The sequence below is a fragment of the Vigna radiata genome, chromosome 7 (genome assembly GCF_000741045.1).
Source record: "Vigna radiata var. radiata cultivar VC1973A chromosome 7, Vradiata_ver6, whole genome shotgun sequence".
Taxonomy (NCBI): domain Eukaryota; kingdom Viridiplantae; phylum Streptophyta; class Magnoliopsida; order Fabales; family Fabaceae; genus Vigna; species Vigna radiata.
In genome coordinates this window covers 29,036,869-29,044,502 of record NC_028357.1, presented here as the reverse complement: position 1 = coordinate 29,044,502, position 7,634 = coordinate 29,036,869, and positions in this window count along the sequence as shown.

The following is a 7,634-nucleotide window of genomic DNA, read 5'->3' as shown; positions in this document are numbered from 1 at the left end:
TTACATTCTGAGACTACTACATAACATTGCTTCGTGGCCATTTAATTTTTTTGGTAGAAATTCATTAACTTGTTTTCCTTTACTAAAGAAAAAAACAAATCAAAATACAATAAAATTCTCAATTATAAAATCAAACAATAAAAATTCTAAATCTTGAAATTTTATTTATAATTATATAAAGAAAAAATTAGGTGCTTTAATTTTTTTATTTATGTAAGTATTTTTTTTCTCTAACCATTTTATTTAATAATGAGTGTTTTTTTAGTTAGGGCTAGTGCAAAGATGACGGAGAAAATGTTTGAGTGAGAGAGATGAAGGAGAAAGGGTTGAGAGGAATGTAGGAGGTGAGTAAGAGTTTGTGTTTTTTTTTTTAAGTTTTGAGAATGAAAATTATTAAAATAAGGCAAGTCTTTCTGATTTTTTTTTAATTGGAGCTAGAGCAGGGATGACAGAGAAAAGGTTGAAGTAAAAAAGATGAAAGAGAAAGGGTTGAGAGGAATGAGAAAGGTGGATAAGGGTTTGGGGGGTTTCTTTTTTTATTTTTTTTAATTGTGAGAATGAAAATGATTAAAATATCCTCAACCTTAAAACTTAGAATTCATGATATAAGGATATTTTTGTCTACTGAAACCCGGTACACATTGCTAAAATGTACCAACTGAAAAACAGGCGTAAGTAAGTTAGCAAGCAAACCCTATATATATAGCGTTTGCTAACTTACGTACGCCTGTTTTGTTTTTCAGTTGTTATATTTTAGCAATGTGTACCGGGTTTCAGTAGACAAAAATATCCTAATGTATCATGAATTCTAAGTTTTAAGGTTAAGGGTATTTTAATAATTTTCATTCTCAAAATTAAAAAAAAAAATAAAAAAAGAAACCACAAACCCTTTGTAAAGAGTTGAGTCATTGAGATATTCACCTTCCGAAAAAAGTTCATTCAAAATTTCTTTAATTTCGTTATCTTCACTATATATATTACAGCCGACTGGCACAACTTACACCAAGACTTATGAGCATCCTTCCTTTACATTCTGAGACTACTACATAACATTGCTTCGTGGCCATTTAATTTTTTTGGTAGAAATTCATTAACTTGTTTTCCTTTACTAAAGAAAAAAAAATCAAAATACAATAAAATTCTCAACGATAAAATCAAACAATAAAAATTCTAAATCTTGAAATTTTATTTAAAATTATATAAATAAAAAATTAGGTGCTTTAATTTTTTTTATTTATGTAAGTATATTTTTTCTCTAACCATTTTATTTAATAATGAGTGCTTTTTTCGTTAGGGCTAGTGTAGAGATGACAGAGAAAATGTTTGAGTGAGAGAGATGAAAGAGAAAGGGTTGAGAGAAATGAAGGAGGTGGGTTTCTTTTTTTAATTTTGAGAATGAAAATTATTAAAATAAGGCAAGTGTTTCTGATTTTTTTTCAATTGAAGCTAGAGTAGGGATGACACAGAAAAGGTTGGAGTAAAAGAGATGAAAAAGAAAGGATTGAGAGGAATGAGAGAGGTGGGTAAGGGTTTGAGATGTTTCTTTTTTTATTTTTTTTTATTTTGAGAATGAAAATTATTAAAATATCCTTAACCTTCAAACTAGAATTTATGATATAAGAGTATTTTTGTCTATTGAAACTCGGTATATATATATATATATATTAGGTTTTTAAAATTTGTGAAAGTATTACTGTCCTTTACTATAAAATTGATAAAATTAAATGAATTTTTTAAAGTTGTTTTGGTTCATCAAATTTAATGTTTAAGTATTCTTTACAAATTTGAAGGATTAAAATGACTTTAGATTTTAGTACATCAAAATGAAATAAACTTAATTTTCAGAGGGGAAAACGTAATAAAACCTTCTTATTTTTCAAAAATAACTTCATTTAGTTTATATATCATAGTATTCTGCAGTTAAGTTATAAGAAACAGACTTTGGTTTAGTTAAATTAGTTCTGAACGTGAAAATATATAGAGTATTAAATTTAATTTAAATATACTAATTAAGTTTTATAATACTATTTAACCATAACTTATTTTATCATATATGGTAGAATTAATAATTTTTAGAGAAGTTATTTTAAAATTTTATTTATGCGAATTTTTTAAGCATTTTGATAACATTCTATTTTAAAAAAGTTAACATTATTATGAAAATATCATATATTCAATAAAAAAACAATTAATTTAAAAAAAATAAATATATTAAAATTATCTAAACTTAATTATAACACCAAACTTTATATACAAACGAGTTTTTAAAATTAAGAATATTTATATATAGACGAACTGTTTTAAAATAGTTTTTCAAAACTTTAAAAATATATAAAAATTAATCTTTTATTTAGGGTTAAATATGTTTTTAGTCCTTATATTTTGGGACGATTTTTGTTTTAGTTCCTCTTTCAAACTAAGGTACAATTTAGTCCTTTAACTTTAGAAAACTCTTGTTTTAGTCCTTTTTACCAAATTTTTTTAACTTTATTTATTGTTTCAAACACGTTTCTCAGTTAACATTGAAACAAAAATGTGTCAAACAATGTAAACAATCTAAATGCTATAATAAAACGTGCTTGAAACAACAAATAAAGTTAAAAAAATTTGGTAAAAAGGACTAAAACAAGAGTTTTCTAAAGTTGAAGGACTAAATTGTACCTTAGTTTGAAAGAGGGACTAAAACCAAAATCGCCCCAAAATACAGGGACTAAAAACATATTTAACCCTTTTATTTATACACTTCCTTTACTGAAACATTATTTTCTACTCATACTAACTAGGTAATCATTACAAAAGATAAACACAAGCAAACATATAAGCAAAACAAAAAGATAAACTAATTACATCCTTAATTTAATTCAAATGTTCAACCATACATAATAATTACATCCCCAATTTAACCAAAACATAAACAAATCCATAACTCTTACACTTGACCATTCAGATATGTATAGTGATGTTAGACTATGCAAGTTTTGCACTCTAGTGGTGAAACATCGTGCCCATTTAAGCTATTACACGAGGTTAATCCGTCCACCTATGACCAAAGAATCAAATAATAAACTAGAACCTCCTACTACTCTCCACCACATCCCCTTATCTACTTGAGATGGAATTATTATTGGAGTGTTAGGATAACGTCTAAGATTGAGTCCCTATATCAATACATTATACTATTGAACGCCACCATGAAGTCTCACCCCGAGATCCATGGAATTATGTTAAACATTAATACCATATCAATAACCAGAATTTATTGAAGGAAAACCCAAAACAAATGTCTAATACTAGATTGGCGCCCAACGAACAAGTCACTCACTCAACAAATTAAGAGAAACAGATATCCAATCCCCTAGCAGAGAAGTGGCGCTCAACGCCCCTCAAACAAAGAGCACAACGCTCAACGACCCAGAGTGCTCCCTCGGCATTAAGAACGTAGAGAACTCATTATCTTCGCAATGCCCAGCGCCTAAACTAGCCACTTAGTGCCATACCAGAACACCAATAGCTTTGATTCTTGATCTGTGTGTATCAAGTCATTTCCAAATGACTAAATTGTTATCCTAATACTTGTAACTGTTTGAAAAACATGTTTAATTAACTTATTCTGGATATCAATTTGCTCAAATGATCAATGAATCAATCCATTAAATCAAGCTCACACTTCATTGCATATTTACACATCAAGTTTCAACAAGATAAAAAGCTAACTAAATCTTAAATGACATAAACTTAAATTCTTAACTCCAAAGTGACTCAAGAATCTCCTCACTTAGAATTTTACTTGTCAAAACCCTTACTACTAAACTCCATTTTTATCAAATATCATGATCTTTTACTCACTCATATACTAAAGAGTATAACCACCAATTATTTACTCAATCTCATCAAATCAGACGAGCAAAGTCCTTAAAATTTAACAAGCAACACCCTCCTAACTTTCTTATACTAAACCGCATGCATCACAAAATAAAGAAAATAAAAAAAAATAGTAAAAATTATTTTACTCTTTGAAAACAAATTATTCTATTAAAATTAAAAATCTTGCCATTGTAATTACTTAGATACTTTTTTATCTTCAAAAAGATAATCCAATAGTTAAAGCTCTAAGGAAAAAGGAAAAAAAAAAAACTCAAAGAATAAATATTAAAGAAATAATATGTACTTTAAGTAATAAGACTCCTTCATAAACTTTATATTTATACCTTTCATTTTTAACAATAAACTAACATGATCTCATTATTTAAAATACGTTATAAGCTTTTGAGGGTTTATGAATTTAACATTACGAGAAAATTTAAATTAAATAATAAATTATAATTTAGTTAAAGAAAAAAATATAATCCAAATATTTGAAACTTAATTATACTTCACCTCTCTGATGTATTGATATTTCAAACATATATTTGTGTTTGATATATATTCATATCGAATTAAAATACTTTTTACTGATACTCATCAATAAAATATATACGTTATAAAATAATAATATTTTTATAATATTTTTATGATGACAATATATTCATATTTTTTTTATTTTAGTAACATTTAATATATTTTTAGATATATGTTTATCACATTTTTAATTATTTAATAATATATATATATATATATATATATATATATATTTATTACAAGTCTCACGTCAATTAGATAAAAAGTTAATTTAAAATATAAAAAAATACAAATTTATTCTATGCACATTTAATATTTGTTGGATATATTAATCTATTATTAAACTACCAATTAATTGCTAGAAATAAGATTTAAAGTTGCCATTCTTAATCATATATTATATTTTAAAAAAACTTATGTGGTATGTCGTAAAGTATCCGCTACCAAAACTTTTCAAGCATCATATTGTGGTTGTCACATCACTTAGGCTGTAAAGATTTTTTTTTAATGGGTATATTTAGGAAAAATGAAAACAAAAGACAAAATTGAAAAAAAAAATTTAATGAGTGAAATTTAAGAAAGAGGACGATAAAATTTGAACAGATCCACTAAAAAAGTAATTCCCCCCTCAAATTGATGAAATGGGAAATTGGTGTTTCACATTTTAGTTTTGAATATTAAAAAAATGATAATGTCTTTAAGATAAAAAAAGGACAGGTAATTTGTATTTAGAAAAATCCAAATAATAATTAAATATTTATAAGTTAAATTCCATTTTATGATTAATATATACTGCTTTCATAATATTATTTATTAATTTATAATCCTTTCTAGCATCCAAATAGGAAAAAAATATATTTCTTTATCAGACATTTCACTATTTCATTATGAACTTTGATATTTTAACGACATTTCAAAGTTGATAAATAATTTGCCAATCATATCAAAATTTTCAAAGTTGATAAATAATTTGCCAATCATATCAAAATTTGTTCCTTTTTATTTTCACTCATGCACTTGTTGTCCCAATGATATTATGAGTACAATATTTGATAATAGCACCAGAAAATTTTCGGTTATGTTTCTAATGAAATTAATGAAGCTTATAAAAAATATGTTGCCATCATATTATAATACTTATTTGTTATTGATTAAATTTATTAGAAATGACGTTTTTCTTTTCATTCAAGGAGTTTTACTCATAACTTTATAGCTTCTGATAATGTTTATTCAATAATAAAAATTGATAATAAAACATATTACTAACAATTTCTCATAAACAATATTATTATTTTTTTTGGAGTGGAGAAAAATGTACTTAAAATAATAATGATTCACTAGATAGAATGAAGTTTGGGATAATTTGAAATGCAAGTAATTTTCAATTATTAGCCACTCAAGTTATCAATCTTGGCATTTTATAAATTTATACAAAATTTATATGACATGATGAGGTTTGCAAAATTAAAACTAAAATCTTTACGTTGCAAAGTAACGGTTAACTAGAAATAAAAAAAAAGTTTAAATATGTTTTTTTATATATATATTTTATGTAAAACATACTTTTCAACAGCAGTTTATAGAATATTTTTTACATGACAAACAAAACCAATTTTTTAAAAATAATTTAAAGACAAAAAAATATATTTAACGTAAAAAAAACATGTTGTAAAGGAATTATATTAATTAAAAAAGTAATTCAATTATTATAATAAATAACTTAATGGTATAAAATCCATAAACTAAATTAGTCAGTCATATCATAAATATATATAGCATTTGATAGAATGTGTAAAGTGCTGAAATTTATTTGGCAGGTAAACCATTCACTTTAAGCAATCATTGATTATCGATATGTTTTTAGTCTTCATCTGAAGGACTATAAATGGGTAGCTTAAGTAAAAGTTTAAGTATATTAAGTTAATTTTCCCACTCTTCTAAGCTTTACTTTCATATTTCACACGATCCAATAAAAACAGGTGAGCCAGGTTTTTCTTTCAATTATTGTGTTTCCAAATTTAACACCAAAACTTCCCAACAATACCATAAAAGAGTATAGCAGGTTTTTGACCACTTTATCAATCTTTTCTATTAACTTCCTTTCTTACAATTGACTCTAAAATATTGTCTGCCATTCAATTATTTATCACTTTCATTAGGTAAAAGGTTATTTTCATTCCTAACTCGCACTTTTGATTTGGACGATGCTTCGAAAATACAGAACAATCCCTTTCAATATGTGTTATTTCAAAAATAAAACCTGGGCTTGAATGATTGTCCATTTTGTTCAAACGATCATAATTTTGATTCCAAAGCTGCATAATAGTGCAGTTGCCTACCAATAACGACAGTGACTTAAAAATACCTTAAAGTAATTGTTTGAACTCTCAAATTAACATTTTTGAGAAGCTTTTGTACTCATATAATGCAGTGTTATATACTGAAGCTTTATATATCAGTAATTGCATATGGCTAAAACTGAAACTAGCATAAATCCTTATAGTATGTAATTGTTTATTGCTAATCTTTGCATGAGTTAGTATTACGTACTACTGAACAAACACTATGTATTATGTATAATATTATTGCAGAAGACAGCTAAATTCTAAGAAAATGACCTAAGAGAGGGAGAGATCGATAAGGTTTCCTTTATCTTCAAATTGAATGGGATGGCACCTTTGACCTTTCAGACGACACCTAAGGACAACGGCAAGATGCATACACTTCAAATACCAGTCATTCCACCTACCCATAATAAATCAACAATTGAATTGTGGTTGCAACTTGCAAGTGGTAACAAACAAATATCTCTCTTTAACTCCTGATTTGCCAAAATTATGAAAAACTAAAACACTAAGACCGAAATTAATTTGACGCACGTTGGCTTCCTTTAATTATTTTAAAAGCAATAATTCGCTTTCTCTTCACGCTCTATCTAGTTGCCCTTTAGATATCATTAACCGTTAGAGAATAGAAACCACACGAATAGCTTTAAATCCATTTCATTTGAACCATTTTTCATATTGGTGATGGTACTATGAGCCATAGGAAGTCTCATTCACATGGAAGCATACCCTTTTCATGGGAAGACAAACCTGGGGTTTCTAAGACCCCAAACAATGATTTCTCTGAAAAGAATAAAAAACTAGATTCCCCATTTCCACCTTTAGCTCCTAACCATTTGAGGAGCAACTCAAGGAGAATGCTGGAATTTGAGGAGAAGAAGATTCCTCTTC